The sequence below is a fragment of the Silene latifolia genome, chromosome 11, assembly GCF_048544455.1.
Source record: "Silene latifolia isolate original U9 population chromosome 11, ASM4854445v1, whole genome shotgun sequence".
In the NCBI taxonomy this organism is placed as follows: Eukaryota; Viridiplantae; Streptophyta; class Magnoliopsida; order Caryophyllales; family Caryophyllaceae; genus Silene; species Silene latifolia.
The window spans coordinates 169,497,018-169,520,478 of record NC_133536.1 but is presented as its reverse complement, the minus strand read 5'-3'; the positions used below and the strand labels follow the sequence as shown (position 1 = coordinate 169,520,478).

General features: G+C 36.9%; 1 non-coding gene across 1 annotated transcript; it reads left to right on the top strand.

Moving 5' to 3' along the window:
• Positions 1–285: 285 nt before the first annotated feature.
• LOC141616621 (small nucleolar RNA R71) lies at positions 286–392 on the top strand. Its single transcript, XR_012530955.1, has one exon. It is a non-coding gene; the product is annotated as a small nucleolar RNA R71 (small nucleolar RNA).
• Positions 393–23,461: the final 23,069 nt, after the last annotated feature.

Sequence of the window (23,461 nt, the reverse complement as noted above, 5' to 3'; positions counted from 1 at the left end):
TCTTCAAGCCTAGCCATAGCTTTTTCAAACTTCAAATTGATGGTATCAATGTGAGCACTAAGTTGAGCACCCAATTGAGTAATGGAGTCCACTTCATGCTTTCCTCCTCTAGTAGCCTTGCGAGGTCTACTATATTGTGAGTTATGGACCGCCATTTCCTCATATTTGTTCCAAGTTTGATTGTCATCAACTTCGGTGAACATTCCATTTGATCCCATGTTGAGAATGTTCCTTGAATCTTCATAAAGACCGTTCCAAAATTGTTGTACCAAGAACCACTCGCTAAGTCCATGGTGAGGACATGAGCGACAAATTCCTTTGAACCGCTCCCAAGCTTCATACAAAGATTCTTCATCCCTTTGCTTAAAGCCCGTAATTTGAGCTCTTAGCATGTTCGTCTTTTCCGGTGGATAGAACTTTTTGTAGAAAGCTAGAGCCAACTTCTTCCAAGAATCAATTCCGAGAGTAGCCTTATCAAGGCCTTTCAACCATTGTTTTGCGGTGCCAATTAGAGAAAAAGGAAATAAGACCCATCGAATTTGGTCTTGAGTTACACCGGTTTGAGAAATCGCATCACAATAGTCACAAAAAGTCTCCATATGAGAGTGAGGGTCTTCACTAGGCATCCCCCCAAATTGGCTTCTTTCGACTAATTGGATAAATGCGGATTTGGCAATAAAATTTCCGGTTATATGTTGTGGTGTGGGAGTACCATTGGGTAGGTCTCCTCGGTGGGTACGGAATGTGATGAAAACTTAGGCATTGTGGGTTGATTTTGTGTTGGATTTTGTGTTGGGTTCTCCTCACCTTCTCTTGCAAAAGGATTGATGAACTTAATAGTATTTGGTTGAATATCTACAACCTCACCAATACCTCTCAAATTTCTCCTACCAAGTCTTCTATTGGTTGTCAAAGTTCTTTCAATTTCATGATCAAAGGGTAACAAGTCACCTTCTGACCTTCTAGACATGCAAAATATCAAACAACTCGAAAACAATTAGAACAAACCTTGAGGAGTTTTACTACCCCAAGGCAAAGAAAGACACAACTAATAACAATATAAGAAAATCTAAATCAAGTTAACACCTCCCCGGCAACGGCGCCATTTTTGGTCGAGACTATGTCTTTTCGGTAACTTGTCGTTAAGAGCACCTAGACCAAAACACAATTTATAACTTCACCAACAACTCTACAATTAGTAAAGAGACAAGTAAAGGTCGGATCCCAAGGGACGGGAATTGAGATGAGATTTCTATTGCAACTAATGGTGTCTTAGGGGATGTCACAATTGGGGTTGATGTAGAAGATCACTAAACTAAATAGCAATAAAAGTAAACAAGCAAGATGAATTAAAAGGGTTGCAAAAAATTGATGAAAAGCACTAGGGTGTCATGGGGTCATAGGGGATTCATGAGAATTGATCATACAAACATGTTCTCAAATTTTAAGCAAGCAATTATTGTTGTGATGGATCGAGTTTGTTTATATCTTACAATCCTAGGAAAGTTTGGGTCCCGGAGCCGAATTGATTAGATTGTACAACACCTACAAGTCCACTTAGTCTTCCCTACTCAACAACATGCATGGTCTAATGAGACTCGAGTTAGTTTATGTCTTACAAGTCTCATTGAAAAGATAGGTGATGGGTAAAAAATGCAAGGATTCATAGGCTCGCATTTCATCAAACATAACATGTGCATGAGTTGAGATCATAACAAGCAAGCAAATAAACCATGAAAGCATATTAATTTAAGCATGAATCATTCCCCGTGTTGGTTTCCCCTAATTACCCATTAACCCTAGCTAAGGAAACTACTCACTCATTATCATGTTGAACATGCTACCAAGGTTGTCAATCATACCAACAAAGTGAAACATGATGAATAAATGAAAGTAATTAGCAATAATTAAAAAGGGATTAAGAGAATTATACCTACTAATGATTCCAATAATAAAGCAAAGAATAAAAGAAGTACTTGATGCTTGATTGAGAGGTTGTCAATCTCCCAATAATGACCCAAATAATCTTCAATTACCCAAAATAAAGGATGAACAAGAGAGAGATTAAGGAAATAAAACTTGTATTAAAACTTGATTAATTGTTGATTACAAAATTAAAGAGAGATTTGATTGATATTAACTACACTAAAGATTGCTAAGAAGAACATCCTCTTCTAATTAGACTAATGGGGTATTTATAGTGGGGATTAAGTGTAGGAATTAGGGTTAACTAAGGGCTTAAATGACGATTAAGTCCCTACTTAAGGAAACGCCGGACTTTTTGGAAGTATGGGCATCTTTCTTGAAGCTTGAAGAAACGAAATTGGTCTGCCTTGGAATCCGGGCGTCTTTAGCACGGGACGGGCGGATTCGGTGGTCTGTGCCCGGGCGTCTTGGGGTGAAGACGGGCGTCTTCTGGAGCTGCTGCTCGGACGTCTTCGGGAGAAGACGCACGGATTGTGGCTTCTTCTTTTCTTCCTTTTTCTTCATAAAATCCTTGGGGATTTCCTCGGGGATGCAAGGATCTTTTCTCATCATTGCCCATCTACTATAGTATGTACAAAGGCCTTCTAATCTTGTCTCTCCTTGATGTTTGGTCATTTGAATTCAATCAATTTAGTCTTATTTTGCCATGAAAATGCAAGGTTTGCACTCCTTTCCTACCAAGGGATCAAAACCTCAAAGAATATGCAAAACAAAGAACTAAAGATAATAAATGACCCAAATATTCACTAAAAAGCATGGGAACAAGGCTAATTCGGGGACTAAATGTGCTCTAATTATGGTCACATCAAATATCCCCAAACCGAACCTTTGCTCGTCCCGAGTAAAGAGGTGAGAAAGACTAGGACCATTATTTAAACTAACCTAATAACATAGCTGATATGAGACAATTAGCGGGTCTCACTCCACCCCTACAACTCACAACAAGACAACCATGAGGTAGGATGCCTTCTTGCACGGCAAGGTGGGTCTTGCCAAAATGGCGACACATCCAAACATTAAGCACACAAAATCAAATAATGGATGCATCTACAAAAGAATAGCGACTTTTCTCATCTAAGTGGCAGAAATTATCTACAAGGGAAGCAATTCAATGGTACACACTCCTTCATAGATGCAATTTCTTCAAACTACTAAGCCTAGAAGGATACCAATAAATCACCTCCAAGTTGTGTCAAGCTAGGGTACCTTTGTCCTCAATCGTTAAATGCTTTTGTCAAGGATAGACTCCCTATGGTGTAAGAAACACTGGAGGATCGCGGAATCCCTCTCTTGCCTAGACAAGAAGAAGGGTCGTCCTCTCTCTACCATGCACAAAAATGGATATGATGGATAAAGGGATCAATAGATATTTGAGTTTCACTTTGGGAGTTTGCTTTTGTTTTTGTTTTTCCCGCCAATTTCTTGTGGCATATAACATTTGAGAACACTTTCTTGCCATTTCTTTTTGATTTTTGGCATTTCAACACTTGACAACTTTTTGCATTTCTTTTTGAACGTTTTCAAAGTCACCTCATATGTAGTGAGGGTGGCTTATATTTGAAGCTTTAGGAGTTCTATTTTTGCTCCTCTTTTCATTTTATGCATTTTTTTTTTGCAAACTTTATTACACTTTTCATTTCATTGAACTCAAATTGATTTCTTTTTGTGTCCATTCCCTTTGATGACAAAAATGTGGTAGAACATGGATGATGGATGGATGTATGGTTTCAAGGGTCACCTTGGAATAAACGGTAGCCAAGGAGTTATCACACCACAAGGTACTCTTGACTAGGCCTTAATCCATGGGTCAAAGGATACTAGCATGACACATCCTAGGGTGTTTTACAAGTATTCTAACAAGCAAAGTCTTAAGAAGAAAAATCATCTACTAGGGCCTATATACACTTGTCAAGCTTCCCAAGTAGACGGTTTCGCAAAATTTTTCTAACATGCAAACTACATGCCAAGATGCAACTAGCATATAAACATCCTAATGCAAATGATTCTACCAACTAATATGACATATACACTAAATGCAAGTCCTAAGTTCACATTGTTATACCACATCAATCAAAATAAAGCCACATAGTCATTAACATAAAGAGGAAAAAGGAGATTGGAAAGATCATACCATGCGGTCTTCAATATCCTCATGTCTCGGATGTGGCGTAGTCGATCAATGTGAACAAGGATAAAACAAACACAATATATACAACAATATATACATGACTATACTATAAAGTAAATGAACTTGTTTTTGGTTTTTCAAATTTTCAAATTTTTATGGTTTTTCGAAGTTTTTCAATTTTTTTGGATTTTTGAATATAAAAGTTAAGTTAGAATTCCCCAACCCCACACTAATATGGGCATTGTCCTCAATGGCCAAAATGATGGGAAATCATGCAAACGTGATGCATGAATTCTATACTAAATGCAAGCTACACTAATCTACACTACATGATGCATGGGTTTTTGTTTATGACGGAGAGCGTAATTTAGATTACCTCCCGTTGCGTATGCATTTACTTCCCCAAACCGAGTTAGACATTATTTCTAATGTCCTAAGGTTGGGTGTAGTTCATGCACACAAGATTCAATGCGTGAAACTAAATTTGTCATTTTGGATTTTCAAAAGTGGGAACAATGAAATAAGAACACCTCAATGGGGCCGAGGTGTTAGTCCTCTATGTTGCTAGGACTACTCCAATCATGATCAAGATAAAGTAAATAAAACAAAGAAAGAAGTAGACAAACCTCAAGAGGGTAGGAGCCTCCAAAGCTTGCTAATCTTCCACCATATCATCATTATCATCATCTTCCTCAATAGAAGTGGACTCATCACCACTTCCTTCTTCACTTTCTTGTTCACTTTGTTCATCATCCTCTTCTTCTTCTTCACTAGCCTCTTAATCAATGTTATCCACAACCGCATCACCGACAACCTCATCGTCATCCGGAATCTCACCCTAGATGCACTCGGAAAGAAGACTTCCCTATCCGCCCAACTAGGCAAAGGACATGAAGGATTAAATAGTCCTTGCCTAGCTAAATGAAGGAGGGGTGGATATTGGGCTAAGTAAGCATCTTCCGAATCCTTAAAAGCTTGCTTGTGCATCTCTTGCATAAATAGAGTCATATAATCTTTGCTTGCATCAACACCTTCGGGTTTGAACTCTTGGTACTTGAAAGTATAGGGTGGTGTGACAATGGAAGAGGAGGGCATTTCAATTTCATCCCTTTGTTGTCGGATGATGTATTCGGCTTCATTTGAGAGGGAAAGGAGGTAGTTGGTCCGATGGACACTTAAACGACAAATATTCGAAGGCAAAGTAAAAGATCTAGCCTCATTGGTGAGCCACCCATACTTGGTGTCAAGAGGGTTATGAGAGACCCACTTGTATTTGTTAATCATAGCATCCATATCAATGAGATGACCACCCTTTTTAGCCACATACTTGCTATCCTTGTTGAAGTTCGGATCAAAGTACTTAGCCAAAAGAGTGACTAGACCTCCATTCACAATAACGGTGGTGCCTTACTTCCCACAATCAACATTTAGCCATCTTTCCACCAAAAGCCTTAGAGAATTGAAAGGCTTGGTGAATTCCCTTCCAAATATTTAAGGCCGACTCAAGAACATAATCGAGCTTGAAGAAACGAAATTGGTCTGCCTTGGAATCCGGGCGTCTTTAGCACAGGACGGGCGGATTCGTTGGTCTATGCTCGGCGTCTTGGGGTGAAGACGGGCGTCTTCTGGAGCTGCTGCCCGGGCGTCTTGGGGAGAAGACGCACGGATTGTGGTGATGGAGACGGGCGTCTTCTAGGGAAGACGCTCGGATTGCTGGGCAGTCTGCTTTCTTCTTCTTTTCTTCCTTTTTCTTCATAAAATCCTTGGGGATTTCCTCGGGGATGGAAGGATCTTTTCTCATCATTGCCCATCTACTATAGTATGTACAAAGGCCTTCTAATCTTGTCTCTCCTTGATGCTTGGTCATTTGAATTCAATCAATTTAGTCTCATTTTGCCATGAAAATGCAAGGTTTGCACTCCTTTCCTACCAAGGGATCAAAGCCTCAAAGAATATGCAAAATAAAGAACTAAAGACAATAAATGACCCAAATATGCACTAAAAATCATGGGAAAAAGGCTAATTGGGGGACTAAATGTGCTCTAACTATGGTCACATCACATATGTGATAACTGGTCGATTACATAGGCAGAGTGTGTGACACTTTGCCGGACAGTGACCATTTGGAGAATCCCTAAGTTCTATTATAGACGTCTGGTCGTGGTGGGGATCTCTAAGATGTTCTAATGAGTTGATTCTTTTGACTGGAGACTATTATATGAGCAGGTGCAGTTTCTGAGTGACTTTGGTTTTTGTCCTAGGTCGTGCCGTGAAAGGAGGCCAAAAGGGCATTTACTAGGTCATGGTGAGCAGTATTGTGCAATAGGATAGATAGGGCATACAGGAATTGTCCACCCACGTTGGGTAACTATATCTCAAGGCCACTCGAGGAGTTAATGACTACAAATGCGTGGCCACGCTCGGAAGTTATCTGTGAGAGATTTTTCCGGTCAGGTATTCACACTCCCGATCGAAAAAACCACTCGTGATGTGTTCATGTGCAAGTGCGACCTGAAAGACACCTTGCATTGAGTGGGAGATTAAAACGGACAAGAGAATTGGTAGCGCACACCTTGTGTCGGACAAGTGGGAGATTGTTGGAGTTAGTGTCCTCCACAATAGTGCGTTAACATAATAAATCTCATTAATAGAATATCATCAGATATTTAATTATTTGATCCTCGTCAGTTGATTAACGTAAATCGATAACGGTTGGCTGACTAGAGTTTGACGTTATTGTCGTGAGACGGCGGTGATCAACTGACCCCTTTCGGTCACACCTAAAGGAACGAACCCCAATTGATAACTAATTAATTGTATGAGATACAATTTGTTTAGTCCCTTGATTTATAGACAAAGAGGTTAGTTGATTTTTTTTTAGAGAGATTTCGAGTTGCGAACTTGAGGAGCGGCAGTTATTATTTAATTATGCGATAATTAAATAATAAGTTTTGGGAAACGGGTTTTAGTTAAGTAACTGTTAATTTACTAAAATTGTACTAATTGATTAATGTGATTAATATTAGTACGTAAATAATATGTGTAGTGGTACACGTATATTTACGGAGTGAATTGAACGAATTAATTATGGAAGTATTTAAACATGATACGATGTTTAAAATAAAAATTACACGGATTTGTGCGACAAATATAAGAACCAACATGGACCCGTAAATGGTCAAGTGGACCGTGTAAAATAAGAGTTGTGGATGATTACTCACATAATCATTTCACCTTATTTTGTATACTACCATAGTTTATCTTATATAAGATTTTGCATGTGATGTAAGATAAATTTATAAGACAAAAATTGTCCACTTCCACACTCTTCCACCCGCCACTTCCCTTCCCATACACTCCATATATTGTTCACATTTCACTCTACCTCACTTACACACTCTACATATTTTGCATGTGAACATTATTTCTCTATCTCTCTACAATAATAATTCATCACTAGTATACATTAATAATATTACTAAGATTAGTTAGTGATATTACTAATATTTATCAAGGGAACAATATTAACAAGTTCTAGTTCAAAACTTGTTATTATTATTGGGTTAGTTCTTGGGTGCAACAAGAAGGAGATCTTCTTATTGAAGATTTGCAAGGAGGATCTTCCATTGGTTTAAGCTTAAGAACAAGCTAGTAAGGTGAACTAGTTTGTGCCCTTTTACCACAAATTCAATGTAAGAAAATTATTTTTCCTTATACTCTCTTTTTATGCTTTCATATTAGCATGCATGTTACATAGATCACCTAAATAACAATTTATGAGATAAATTAATTTTATTAGAGAGTCTAATATGGATCTATGATCTTTCAGATGAAGATGTTGTGAATGCTAGTGACAAGGAAAGAGTTGTGGAAAACTCTAGGGAAGAAGAACCCACCATTCAAGAAGTTTCAAAGAAGGATGAAGAAAAGGCTAAAGAGAAGAAGCCTATTGTGATTCGACTTCCATTTCCAAGTCGTCAAGCCAAGCCTAAGTTTGATGAATAACTTGGGAAGTTTATGGAGATTGTGAAAAACTTGGAAGTCTCAATTCCATTTACGGAATTAATCAATCATGTTCCGGCCTATGCAAAATACATGAAAGATATTCTTACGAAGAAGAAATCCATCCGGAAGCTTGAGACTATTGCTTTCACTAAGGTGAGTAGTGCCATCCTACAAGGAAGTTCACCTCCAAAACTAAAGGATCCGGGAAGCTTCTCTATTCCATGCACCATTGGCGACACCACAATCAACAAAGCTCTATTTGACCTTGGGTCAAGTGTGAGAGTCATGCCATATTCGGTGTGCAAGAGGCTAAGAATGGGAGAGCTTAAGTGCACTAATATCACACTTCAAATGGCGGATAGATCAACGAAGACACTTTTAGGAGTATGGGAAGATGTGCCGGTAAGAATTGGAAAGTTCTTCATTCTGGTGGACTTTGTTATTGTTGATATGGAGGAGGATTCCAACATTCCTATCATTCTAGGAAGATCTTTCTTACACACCGCGGGAGCGGTGATTGACATGAAACATGGAGAGCTCACACTCGAAGTGGAAGATGAAATGATCACTTTTAATCTTGACAAGACAATGAGAGCTCCCCGACTACATGAGCCATGTTTCATGGTTGATCATTATAGCCGAGAAAGTGATAGGAAGAAGTTGACATCTCAATGCAAAGAACAAACTATGGGTGAAGAATCACCACCCATATAGGAGAAGAAAATGGGTAATCTCCAAGATGCTCCATCCAAAGAGCAAGAATGTTTCAACAAGAATGAGAGCTTGAATAGCTCACCACCACTCATGACAAGAGAAAAAGAAGGCCTCATTGGTCATAATGACAAGAAGAAAGAGGAGTTGTTCTCATCAACTCATGATACTATTGAGGAACAAGTAGACGAAGTATGCGGTCTTTAGGATGATGAGTTTGAAGGGATATTCAATCCTTATATTGGTAATGCTATGACCCAAGACCACAATGAAGAACAACATGTGCAAAGGTCTATTGAAGATCTTTATCATAACAATGAACAAGCTTTCGACTACTTCTATAAGGTGTTGAGCAACACCAACAACACCTTGGCTATGCCCCCTTGACATCTCATACATGGATGAGAGTTTGGTGGAGTCCTCCCTAAACCACCATTTGTAAATATTCTAACCCCTTAACTTGCATTTTACTTATTGTATTGCATTTTTGTCAATTTTGGATTTGTATTTTTATGCCTTGATCAAGATTTTCATTTCGAGAGAGAGTGAGGGAGGGACTTAAATGTTTATTGATGTGTATTGTTTTGACATAGTGTGGGGATAGCAATTGCCTAGGCTATCCAAGCCTTCGTAGTGCCCCCACAATTAAGACCAAGGGAATGAAGAGTAAATGACACGGGTTATGAAATACCCACGGGTGAAACTGAATCCGTGAGGTACAGGGAAAATCCGAGCAGCCCGACAAGAATCCGCTCATCCTGAAGAAAATCCGAGCGTCCTGGGAAGATGACGCTCATCCTGGGAGAGCTGGAGAAGAAAATTTTTGGTCTGACTGAAGATCCGAGCACCTCCATATAGAATCTGCTCGTCTCAGTCAAGACGCTTGTCTCACGGAGGATCCGCTCGTCCTACTGCTGGTAAAATTTGGGATTTCTCCCTGACAAGGAATCCGAGCATCCTCAAGGAAATCCGCTTGTCTCCCTTTAGAAAGACGCTCGTCTTCATTAGAAGACGCTCGTCTCAGCACAGTCTTATTTTCTGAAACAAGCTGAAACAGAATCCGAGCGTCCCGACCCAGATCCGCTCGTCTCCCCTGTGCAATTCAAATATAACGGGATTAAAACCCCACCTTTCCCAATTCATTTTACTCATTCAAAACACAAACACATCTCCAAAACCTCTAAAACCCTCAATCCCTCCATCCACCAAAATCAATTTTCTCAACCAAATTTACCCAAATTAATTCCAAACTCCCTCAAAACTCAAACAAATCACTCCTTTGTCAACAACAAGCAATTAAAACACCAAAATCCTCAAGGTTTGAATCGATTTTCTAGGATACAAGGCAAAATTTAAAAAAAAAAATCCTAAATCAATTTGGGTCTTATTGAAACTTAAGGAATTCAAGCAAATTTTTGGGTGTTACTACATAAAAGGAGAAGATGGCTTGGACAAAAGGTGGAAACAAGGCACTTCCAAAGAAGAATCTCTCAAAAAGGCAACAAGCTCTACAAGCTTCAAAGGCTCTGGTGGTTCAAAGTGAAAGGATGGAAATTGAAAAGACTACTCCTCCTATGGTGGAAACTACTACTTCTACTCCGGTTGTTGAGCAACTAGATGATTGTCCGGAGGTAATTTTCACATCCGATGCTCATAGGAAGAAATTTGTATCCCTTGATAAGAAATCTATTTTACCCACCAAGTTTATAGGCCAAGAGACCTTGACCAAATTGGGTGTCTTTAAACAAACCGAGAATTTCTTCGAGTCCATGGGATTGCTTACTTTGTTTAATATGCAAGAGTCGACCTACTCATCCCTCGCCATGGAGTTTTTAAGCTCATTGAAAGTTACGAAGGTGGAGACTCGAACAAACATTGAATTCCGCCTTGAGAATGTTGATAGGAAAATGTCTTTTGGCGAGTTTGGTAAAGTTTTTGGCGTTAGAAATGACTCGGACTATGTGAAGAAACCCTTAACCAAATATGATCCCGCTCCCTTATGGAAGGCTATTACCGGGAGAAAGTTTACACCTTACCATGATTTTCGTGCCCTTTATGTCCATCATCCGGGCATAAGGGTATGGCACAAGGTTTTTGGGCATACTTTGATTGCTAGAAAGAGAACAAACCACTTCACCGAATTTGGTTTTATTATCTCGAGTCAACCTTGAATATTTGTAGAGAGTTCACCACAAGATACAACATTCTTCAACTTTTAATTGAGAGGTGGCTCAATATCGATCATGGCAAGGAAGGTACGGCCTTTATTGTTAATGGAGGATTGGTAACGTATTTGGCAAAACACTTCAACCGGAACTTCAAAAAAAATGACACCTATAAACCGGTTAAGGGAGGCCATATCATTGATCTAGCCACCATGGTTCAAAAATTCAAACGGCTCAAGAATGACATTCTGTAGATACCTCATTTCTGCACCTCTCGCAAACCACCCAGTGATGATTGGGCCGCATGTTTGGTACGCGGAACGATTTGTGACAATTCATAAGTTTATCGTCAAGTGATTGCTCAAATATTAATGTCTACCTCTTAGTTGTCATCTACGTGCCGATACGGTCGTTTTGACAGTAATTAGAGTACATTTGGAGTCCGAGTCTAAAACCGTCTCCATTTTCTGATAATCGTTCAATCCTAAGTCGGAATGTTCTAGAATGTTCCGGATATTTCTATTCCATATTTTATAAATCTTTCACAATCTTAATCTTTTGGCAAACAATTTCCCGTAATATTCATATAAAGTATTAAGGAAAACCAAATTATTCCATCCTTCCATAACTAAAACACGGAAATCGTTCTTCCGCAGGAGGAAACCACTTGGGAACAGACGCAGCAGGTGCTGCGCCTCTTCCAAGAGACGCAGTGCTTGCTGCGCCTCTTCCCAGGTCCTATTCTGCGTAGTTTCTCGTATCTTTTTCATATCTTTCCGAGATTCACTTCCAAAGAGTCTCCGAAACCCTATTTCCTCCACGTGATTAGTATAAATAGGAGCCTTCGCTCCTCATATTTCTCACGCGAGTGTCCGCCCTTCTCTTCTCCCTTTGCATTCTAGACTTTTGTTCTTACTTTTTGGCGTCTACGTGCTTGATCTTTCAACCACGTAAGCTCGGATCCTTCTGAGTACCAGCCTCGTTTGCATGACCGACCAATTTGACCAACTACACATCAATCAACTTAATTAATCTAATCGTTTTCCTCTTACGAGGGCACTTTCTATGCATTCGCGTCGAGCATCACTAATCGATATCTTAGTCCTTCTCGTTTCGTCAACATGTAAGTCTGAGGGTGTAAATCTCTCTTTTATTTATTGTATTTTAATTATTGTACCACAATTGTAAGGTTTATGTCGAATATACCTCTTAAAACCGATTTCTAAACCGTGCTTTAAAACCTCTTTTTTACGGATTTCCAGAAGACTAATCGTCGAGAAAGGACGCAGCAACTGCTGCGCCTCTTCGAAGGAGCGCAGTACCTGCTGCGCCTCTTCGTGAGGCTGCCGCAGTTCCTGCTTCCTTTTTTCTTCCTTCGTCCTCTGTAATTCGTCAAATTCTAATTTGTTTATTCGTTTGATTGTTAATTCTTCGTCATAATAGCATATATTTCACATGTATATTATTCATCATCATTAACACGTTTAATTCGTCATTAAATTCGACTTAACTCCCTTATAATCCAATATTTGCGGGTTTTCGTCATTAAACTCAATCCGGGTTGTAGAAGTTCGATTTGTTCATATTGAGTTTCTTGAATACGTCTTTGATATATTTTAATCTGTCTTTTGTCACATTCATCGCATGTTCATCATTAATTCGTTATTAATTGTCATATTTAACCTATTTAGTTCACCTATGTCACTAATCAAGCATTCGTTCATGTAAATAATCCATCTTATCTCCGTCTCATCCATGTTTATCGTTTCATGACTCATTAATCACATGTAAATAACCTACTAATCACTTTCATCCGAGTAAATAATTTAATCCATCGTTAAATTCACCAATGAGTATTAACAACACGCAATTCCGGCTTCACAGCTAGAATTCAGGTCAGGAACAGACGCAGCGTCTGCTGCGCCTATTCCAAAGGACGCAGCTCTGCTGCGCCTGTTCCGGGTTGAATTTTGTCCCTGAACTCCGCGGTTGCCTTGACTTAGTTTAATTAGCTTACGTATAATTAACTATTAATCGTATTATCACCTTCTGATCTGTTCGTAATTTCTTTCTTTTATTCTTTTTCTCCAAACATCCGTTTTAAAGGTATTTTCGACATAAATCGCCTAATCCAATGTAATTATTGTAATTCTTTTATTGTAATTTTCCTTTATTGTATTTATCATTGTTTCTTGTATCATTTGAATGTTCTCACATGTAATTGAGCATTAAATCCTACTTCGACCTTAATTGTATGCTAAATTAATTGTCTACCGACTTAGTATTAGTTCTCACATGCTAGGATTAAAACTTGGATGTTGCATTGCATGCATACAATCGACGATATATCTGTTGGAATATGTGTCCTCCGACAATAATGCGATCACGACTGTTGATCATGATGATCACATGTTTAAGTCTCATTAAAATGAATACAATTGGGAAGTAATATTGTTATTCTTGTCAATGGTCAACATATATCGGTAATGATTGGTGACTAGAGTTTGACATTCTTGTCGTGTGACGGTGGTGATCGATTGACCCCTAGGTCATACCTAAAGGGCAATACTCTTAATTGATTATTTAATTAATCGTATAATGTTACGAGTTAATTAAATTACTTGAAAATTGACGGACGATTTTGGAAGTAAAATTTACGTATCATATTGAAATGTGATTAAATAAGATACGGTCTGAGTAATTAAATTGTATAATTACTCGGATGAAATAAATTGTTTAATGTAACAATTAAATTTGAATGAATTGTTATAAATACAATCTGTTGTGATTTATAAATGGTAAAATATTTTTGGCACAAGTAATTATGAAATTACTAAGTCAATTTTTGTATGTGACGTATTTTTATTAATACGTTGATTTTTAACATGTTAAAAATACATAACAAATATATGTGACATATGACATGTAACATATAGACAATTGACAAAATAATAAGGATTCCATATTACCAAATGGGCCGAAAAATAGAGGGACTTAAGCTAATTTTATGTTGTTTATAATTAGTGGGAAAACACAATGATTAAAGGAAACCCTAGCCTTGCATACCTATTGTTCCTTGTGAAGAACAATTTCTTCATGCATTGGCTCCCTTTATGTCCTCTCTTACACGGTTTTGGAGAAGCACAATTCATCATTGTTTTTCTTATAATTTTACCCAATAATATACAAAATGTTGTAGATTATTATTCATTCTAATTCCATCATCAAATATAGAGATTTTCTAGAGAAATAAAATCCTCTCTTCTTCTCTCTAAAAACCGAAAACACATAAGGGTTTTATAAAGTTTTTGGTTCAATTTTCTACTAAATTTAATATTATAACTAGTACTTGTAATATTAATTTTAATTAAGAGGAGCCTTGGGTATAATACATAGAGAGAGATGTTACACTTAGATCTTCATTCTTCCATTGGAATAGCTCAAGAACAAAAGAGAAAGGTGATCTCTTTTGTGCCCTAATAACCGAAATTCATTATGTAAGAACATGATTTCTCCTCTATTTATATTATTGTTTGCATGCATAAGATCCGTTTTAATTTTATGACAAATTAGTTTTAGACATATATGAGTATGTTAACATGTATAAAGATCTACATTTCCTTCAATCGGTATCAAGAGCCACGGTTGTTTGCATGCAAATTGGTTAAAAGTTTTTCCGAGTTATATGAATAACAAAATAAAACTTGTAAAATTTGTGTTATTATGATATATCACGAAATAATTACATGCATGTTAATATTTCTGGTCCTAAAGTGTTTTAGGATATTTTGGTTAATTTTTCGGATTTTTATTGTTCATATTTAATAATAATGACATTTAAATGTGATTTTATGAGTAAAAATGTCATTTTTGGTCGAAAATTAGCTATACTTCGAATTTTCACTTGGTTTTTGGATATGTTGTTACATATATTATTTTGAGATAACCTGTAAAGTTTCATAATTTTTGGACTTGTTATGCTCGAAAAATGAATTTTTCATCATTAAATTCGGATTTAAGAGAAAAATAGGTTAATATGAGTTAAATTTCGAATCTGGTCATAGAAAATTAATATGTTGTCACATGCAATTTTACAAGATGTGTGTAAAATAATTGGCTATAAAGAAGTCTTTTAGCATGATTTATGAATTTTTGAAGAAAAATGGCATAAATAGTGACATTATTAGTTGAAAATTAATAAAACATAATCTATGACTTAGGAAAAACGTCTAATGTTGCATTTTATTATATTTTTTTCAGATCTAAAATTGAAAAGTTAATGAAAATAATTTTTCCATGTTTTTATGATTATTTTATTATATATCGATAAACCGCAACATTGTTTTTCCGGAAAATTTTCGAAATTTTTAACCTAAGATTTTGAACATTATGAGTGTCATGGAATTTTTCCAGAATGTTCATGAATTTAAATTTCAAATTTTGAATTTATTTGAAATTTTTGTGATTTAATTGAAATTTAATAGCTTATTTTTGTAATTTTGTCCATTTATGAACAATTTAAGTAAATAAAAGTTAATTATGGTCAAATTATTAGTGAAGACTATATTTTGAGTCCTAAGAGGTTAGGATAATTAACTTATGCATAAATATGAGTTTATGTATTTTTGTGATTATAAAATGTTGAAATCACGCAAATCCGTAAAAACCGAGTAATATACGATATTGGCTAATTAAAAGGCGATTTAGCATAAAATTGAGCATGTTCATACATAATATAATGCTGCATTTTTCTTTATGATTGTCATAATTTTAATTTATGTAATTTTTTGAAATTATGTAATTTTACTTAGTATGGCCTTAGATTTTAATTGGTATTTCCCGAAATGTATGGGAATATCGATTCGGTTGTAATTTTTATTGTGATCTCGTATCACCGTTTTGTAATTTAATAGATTTATTTTATTTTAGTTACAAATGTATAATAGGAAATTATGTAATTTATTATGTAATTTTATTCATTCCGGAGTTCCAAAAGACGGATTACTTCAAGAATGGCGATACATAAAGACGGTGTTACCTCGAGATGCGTGCCACAACCGAAGTTCAAGGGACCAATGGAGTTGGTTTCCGAATATGTAATAGATTAATAGTTTTTCTATTTTAGGAAAGGCCATACTAGGATTTATTTATTTTTATGCTTGCATTTTATTTTATGTCACATGCATCGCTAAATCGCCATAACTAAACATGCATTGTTATTTTATCGAGTTTATCGACCGTGTCAATTCGAATTATCGTAGTTCACCGCTTTAGTTCACTTAAAACGTGATAGATAATAAATTGACATGACCTCTCGCTAAAACAATTAATTGAGACATAGCCTTACCAAATAGTAGAAACCATGAAAACCTATTTCGCGAGGGAGTGCACTCGGCTACCCCGGGGTACAAACCTTGTTACGTAGGGGAAGTGGGTGATAAATGTCTAATCCACCGAATTCATGTTGATGAGGGTTTCATCGGCTACCCCGTGCCTAAATTAATATGGGTTTGGATAATGGACACATTTATTCGAAATTTGGATTGAACTCAACAAAAGTAATTGATAAGGGTTTCATCGGCTACCCCGTGCCCTTGTTGATGTGTTTTGGGCTATAGATAAATATTAGAGTAATTTTATCGACCAAGAGTTCTAAAAGTAGAATCGATTAAAAGGTTAATCTACCGAGTTATATTGATGAGGGTTTCATCGGCTACCCCGTGCCTAAGTCGATATGAATTTGGGTCTTGGAATCATTTATTCTAGTTGGGTAGAGGTCACTAGAAAAATGCATATAACTTGTTTAAGTCATACTTTTACGAGTATTATTAAAACGACAAATGTTTTACTCCTTATATTATTGTTTTGTAGACCACTTCTTATTCATAACAAATGGCAACACCAACTCCTAATGCTACACCACTCGCTACTTCATCTTGGCTCCGATCCTTCATGGATCGATGTAAACTTGAAAAGAATGGGTCAAATTTCTCCGAGTGGGATGCCCAACTCAAATTAGCCGCCGAGGGTGACGACAAGCTTCGTTACCTTACCGAGGCCTCTCCACCCGAACCCTCCACTAGGTCCACCGCGGCCACTAGGGAAGCCTATGAGGCTTACCAAAAGGAGTCCGCCGCAATGAAAAATGTCTTAATATTTGCGATGGAGGCGGAACTCCAAAGGAGAGCCTTCAAAATGGGCAATGCTAATGAGATTTACTCCAAACTTGTGACCATGTTTTCACAAACTCCGCGGATCGTCCAATATGAGGCGGCCGCGGCATTCTTTGATCTCGACTTCAAAGAGGGCCAAAAGGTTAGCCCTCATGTGCTCAAACTCATGGAGCTTGTCGAGACCTTGAAAATTCAAAAGGTTGAAATCCCCAAAGAACTCATCGTAGATAGGATTCTACACTCCTTGTCTAAGGTTAAGGCATATGTGCAATTCCGGGTGAATTTCAACATGCAAGACAAGGATGTGTCTCTTGAGGAGTTGCACAAGCTACTTGTGCAAGCCGAAAGGGACATGGGGTTAAATGTGAACCCTCCCAAGGATGTGCTTAACATAAGCACAAAGAGTAAGGGGAAGTTCAAGAAGAATGGGAGAAAGGGCAAGAAACAAGCTCCCACATTCACCAAAGCTAAGTCTTGTGAAGCTAGCACCTCCAAAGTCAAGAAGGGTCCTCTTGATAAGTGCCATTATTGTAATGGCATGGGACATTGGAAAAGGAATTGTTCCAAATACCTTGGTGATATCAAATCTGGAAAGATCACTCCAGTAGGTAAATGACTAACCTTCTTTTATGTTTCTAAATTCAACTATGGTATTATGATGCAAAGTTGTGATAATGTGTCTCCCTTTTTATTGTAAATAGGGCCGCCACCAAGCAAAGACAAAGGAAAAGAAAAGCAAGCATAAGAAACCATGAAGAAGCTAAGGATAGCTTTTATGGAGCTTTGTTTTTCATTGTCTTATTTTAAGTTATGTTTTGAATTTTTAGAACTTTAAGTTTCCGTGTTCGACATGGAAAGGTATTTTGGATAATGGTTTGTATTTTGGATGATAGTGACTTGGTTTGCAACCCAAGTCACCCGTTTTATCATTTATCCTTTATGTTCTAAAATTTCATCTTTAAATGCTTGCGTTTTGAAACATAAGATTATTCACTTAAAAGTGATCCAATAGACAATTATAATGATGGGTTTCATTATATGTCCACATGCTTAAGGCTTGTGTATGATCATTTATGAAGCGATTTTGAGTCTATGAACTCTCTTAAGGTATGTCAATCACCAAGAACTCATATGATATCAATATCTATTAGTCTATCTATGAGATAGTTCTCCTTATACTTCAACATCATTAATTTGTGTCTCATAAGCTATCTTTGAAAGTTTAGTGTATTCATTCTAAAGATAGAGTGGGAGAAAATGAGGACACAAGGCAAAATGAAATTGTGTACTTGTGTAAATGGAGATCTACGCAAGAGAGAATGATTTAAATAAAGGTATATCTAATTACATAGTATGCCAAATAGATGAGATCTATAGTCTCAAGTTAGTTGTATGTGACTAAAGAGACCAAGTGTAGTAATCATAAGAGAATTTTCGAAAGATAACTACACGAGGAGACCAAAAGAAAGTTTTGGAAAATTAATGACTAATGAAAAGTCTTAACGAGTTTTTGACTAAATTTATGAAGCATTTTGACCAATAGTTTCAATCATGAGTTTTACTTAAGAGCCTAAATGAATCAAAGTAACATATTAGTTATGATCAAGATTAAGTTGCAAAGATTGATATTCCGATATCTTCAATAGCCAACGTTTTAACCACGCAAATGTCATTGCTTAACCTCGCTAGGAAATGGTTAATTCTCCTTCCGAAAGAGTATTCCGAAGGATATATTCTAAATATTGTTTATATTTGAAAATGACATTACTACACATCATTATGACATGAGTGTGTTGAAGATTTAAAATCTCTTTCTGTAAGGTTAAGATGAGACCACTTCAAAATAGGCATTTTGAAGGGACATGATGGGATCATATATGGTTTTATCCTAATAACTTGGCGATGCAATTTATATTTCAATTCTCGATAAATTTCGATTGAGAAGTCAAATTCGAAATGTGTAGAATTGAGTGGGAGTTAAGAAATTCTCATGTGAAGACATGTAATTTAGTGGGAGCTGTCATCCTTAAATGTTTACAACTCATCACTCATTAAAGAATGACGAGCTAATACCTTCTTTCATAAAGAAGCTTTTGAGTTTTCAATACTGGATGAAAATGGACAATGATGAATCCAATTACATCATGGGATGTTGGATTAGTATTAAGAGATACACATCACATCAACATACACATAGGTTATTCATGTAGATGAAAATGGAATTGCCATTAGCAGTCATGGTCGTTCATTGAACCTTTGAACGGTTGATTTCATGATTATTAGTAACTAATGTTTCCGCCATTAGAATAATCATGTACATGTCCAATTATGAATCATATGCATAGGAGCATGATGATTGATTGGTAAGCTATAATAGAAAAGTCATGTATTCTCAAGTAGAATCCGATGAGCGATTTTAGTGTTTGACGGAATGTTCTATTGTGTGTCAAGAGGTTGCACATGTTGTAGAAAATTCGAACACATATGAGGATTTATGAGAATCCCAAATATTTCAAGCCTAGAAAGAGAAATGAGAAGTTTTGGAAAGATGGTTGGTTGAATAAGAAGTTATTCAAAGATAATCTTTCCTAGTTAAGCTAGGACTTGTGAGAAGTGCTAAGCTAATAATCTTGTCAATTGTTACAAGATTCTACAAAACATATACCTAGTGCATTGTGTGTGGATGGAATACTTGATCGGTACAAGTTGTATTATTCGTCGCAAATTCGTTCGTTATGAGATGATCGATAAGAAAGTTCTTTCAAGTTAAAGAACCAAAACCAAGGTCGAGAACCTTGATGTGTACTTGGTAAGATTCATGCTATGAGAAAGAACATGAATGTGAAGGAAATTGCAAGTGTAAGAAGTTTGAACACATGGACACATGAGATGTTAAACTTCTATTGCAATCAATAAGTGTTTACACTTATGATAAACATCAAAAGGTTGTAATATGATATTGACTACCCGAGTGTGATGTCGACATTTGTCGTTTGAGTTATTATTAACTCACTTTGAACATTGTTATATCCAAACGGGTTATAGAGACAATTGAACCCCGTTAAAGTGAACATGGATTGACATTGTTTTTGCCCATAGTTACTTATATGAGGTGACGTCTCGAAGTGACTAGAGTGTGAGGCGATTGATGGCAAGTTCAAGTGCCATACAGTCATGTGAGATGACTAGTCGATCACATAGGCAGACTGTTAGGAACATTTTGTCGGGCCTAATGACCGCTTATAGAGTTCTGGCAAATTTATATAGCCTGGTCGTGGCGAGAGCTACTATAGTATTCAAAATGAGTCGATTCTTTTGACTAAAGACTATTCTCCTAAGATGGCACAGTTTCAGATTAACTTTGATTTGTGTTACTACGACCTTCGTAAATGGGGTCAAATGGGCATATTTTGGGTTATGATGGCTGTGGCTAGTCGAAGGGAATGAGTGCAATAGGAATTGTCCACCCCTAGTCAGGGTTATAACAATATCTCAGGGCCACTCGAGGAGTAATGAACTGGAAATGCGTGGCCACGCTCGGAAGGTATCCAGTGTGGATAAATCCGGTCAATCAGTTATTCTCCAGATCGAGGAAACCACTCTCGATATGATCACTTGCAAGTACGACCTGAAAGACACCTTGCATTGAGTGGGAGATAGTAATAGGACAAGAGAATTGGTGACGCACACTTGTCGAGGACAAGTGGGAGATTGTTGGAATATGTGTCCTCCGACAATAATGCGATCACGACTGTTGATCATGATGATCACATATTTAAGTCTCAATAAAATGAATACAATTGGGAAGTAATATTGTTACTGTCAACTGGTCAACATATATCGGTAATGATTGGCTGACTAGAGTTTGACATTCTTGTCGTGTGACGGTGGTGATCGATTGACCCCTAGGTCATACCTAAAGGGCAATACTCTTAATTGATTATTTAATTAATCGTATAATGTTACGAGTTAATTAAATTACTTGAAAAATTGACGGACGATTTTGGAAGTAAAATTTACGTATCATATTGAAATGTGATTAAATAAGATACGGTCTGAGTAATTGAATTGTATCATTACTCGGATGAAATAAATTGTTTAATGTAACAATTAAATTTGAATGAATTGTTATAAATACAATCTGTTGTGATTTATAAATGGTAAAATATTTTTGGCACAAGTAATTATGAAATTACTAAGTCAATTTTTGTATGTGACGTATTTTTATTAATACGTTGATTTTTAACATGTTAAAAATACATAACAAATATATGTGACATATGACATGTAACATATAGACAATTGACAAAATAATAAGGATTCCATATTACCAAATGGGCCGAAAAATGGAGGGACTTAAGCTAATTATATGTTGTTTATAATTAGTGGGAAAACACAATGATTAAAGGAAACCCTAGCCTTGCATACCTATTGTTCCTTGTGAAGAACAATTTCTTCATGCATTGGCTCCCTTTATGTCCTCTCTTACACGGTTTTGGAGAAGCACAATTCATCATTGTTTTTCTTATAATTTTACCCAATAATATACAAAATGTTGTAGATTATTATTCATTCTAATTCCATCATCAAATATAGAGATTTTCTAGAGAAATAAAATCCTCTCTTCTTCTCTCTAAAAACCGAAAACACATAAGGGTTTTATAAAGTTTTTGGTTCAATTTTCTACTAAATTTAATATTATAACTAGTACTTGTAATATTAATTTTAATTAAGAGGAGCCTTGGGTATAATACATAGGGAGAGATCTTACACTTAGATCTTCATTCTTCCATTGGAATAGCTCAAGAACAAAAGAGAAAGGTGATCTCTTTTGTGCCCTAATAACCGAAATTCATTATGTAAGGACATGATTTCTCCTCTATTTATATTATTGTTTGCATGCATAAGATCCGTTTTAATTTTATGACAAATTAGTTTTAGACATATATGAGTATGTTAACATGTATAAAGATCTACATTTCCTTCAATATCGAGTACGAATAACTTCCCTAATCATTAGTAGAGGCCGCTATCGAGGCGGGCGAGATTAGGTGTTCGATCAAAAGAGCTTCCTAATACGTACCCTCACCCCTTACTCCAGATCTCCGTGAACACCCGTGTTCATTGGCATCCACGAGAGTCATTCTAGACATAGAATGCTAAGGGTAACGATTGCTTAGTGTTCATGTCACTACTTTGTGTCTTGACATGACGCGAGGTATTCGAACGGTTCCAATTTCCCATAAAAATTGCTGGCGACTCCAACAAAAATGCAAACGCTTGTTTCTCTTCTCTCCCAAGCGCCCCCGTGGGCCCCCGCTGTCCATACATTCTTGACGACTCCGCTGGGGATAATACACTTACGTGTAGCTAAGGGTGAAACTCGAACAAGGTTAGGGAATAGTTTGTACAAGACAATTGTCGGTTTTCATAACTACGTCTTCCTAGACCGTTTTATTCGGCCTTCCTAGGCCCAACCCAACCTATTCAACCAATCGTCCCGTCTAAACGGTCCTAATTCTTATTTGGGGCTAAGGATGGATAGCGATTGACGTCATCCATACCATGATGCTTACTCTTGTTTGTGTCAAGGGCCTTCACTACTTGAGGAAATGGACTAGGAATCGGCCTTACTCTTGTTTGGTACGAGCCTCTCCACAGACTTCGGGTTTGATGGTTCGGTATGGCAATCCACCCTTTAAACCAAAACCCTCTTAAATGCACTCAGCATCCCGTTATAATAGCTTGTATAAATGCTTGTACATTACATGATCACCATTTTTCTAAACAAAACCATGACAATTTTTCAAAAATCAAAACCCCTTTTCTTAATCAAAAATTTGGAAATAGGCCATTTGATTAGCGCAAAATCCAGTCGAAACTCTTGTCAAGTCAAAATTCGGGCCACAAGCCCATTTCAAAACCTCACTTCGAGTCCACTCCTACAACTACACTATAGTTGACTAGGATACACATTTTCAAAATCTTTGTCTTTCTTCAAAACTCACTCAACACAGGTGGCACACACCCACTTCACGAGTCAAAGCATTTCTTCTTTTAGCAAGTGTGTTAGAGTGGTCGATCGTGTTTTGATTCGTCATCGATCTCTTATCCAGTTTTCAAGATGCCTGGATCCAGCGAAACAAACCTCAACCAACTTCAAGATGGTAATGATCGAATCCTAGCCGCGCTAGCCCGTATCCAAGATACCCAAGACCAAGTCCATGATCGCCTTGAGATCATCGAGGGCCGGATCTATGCCGTATAGGGAAGGTTGCCTCCCCAAGAAAGTG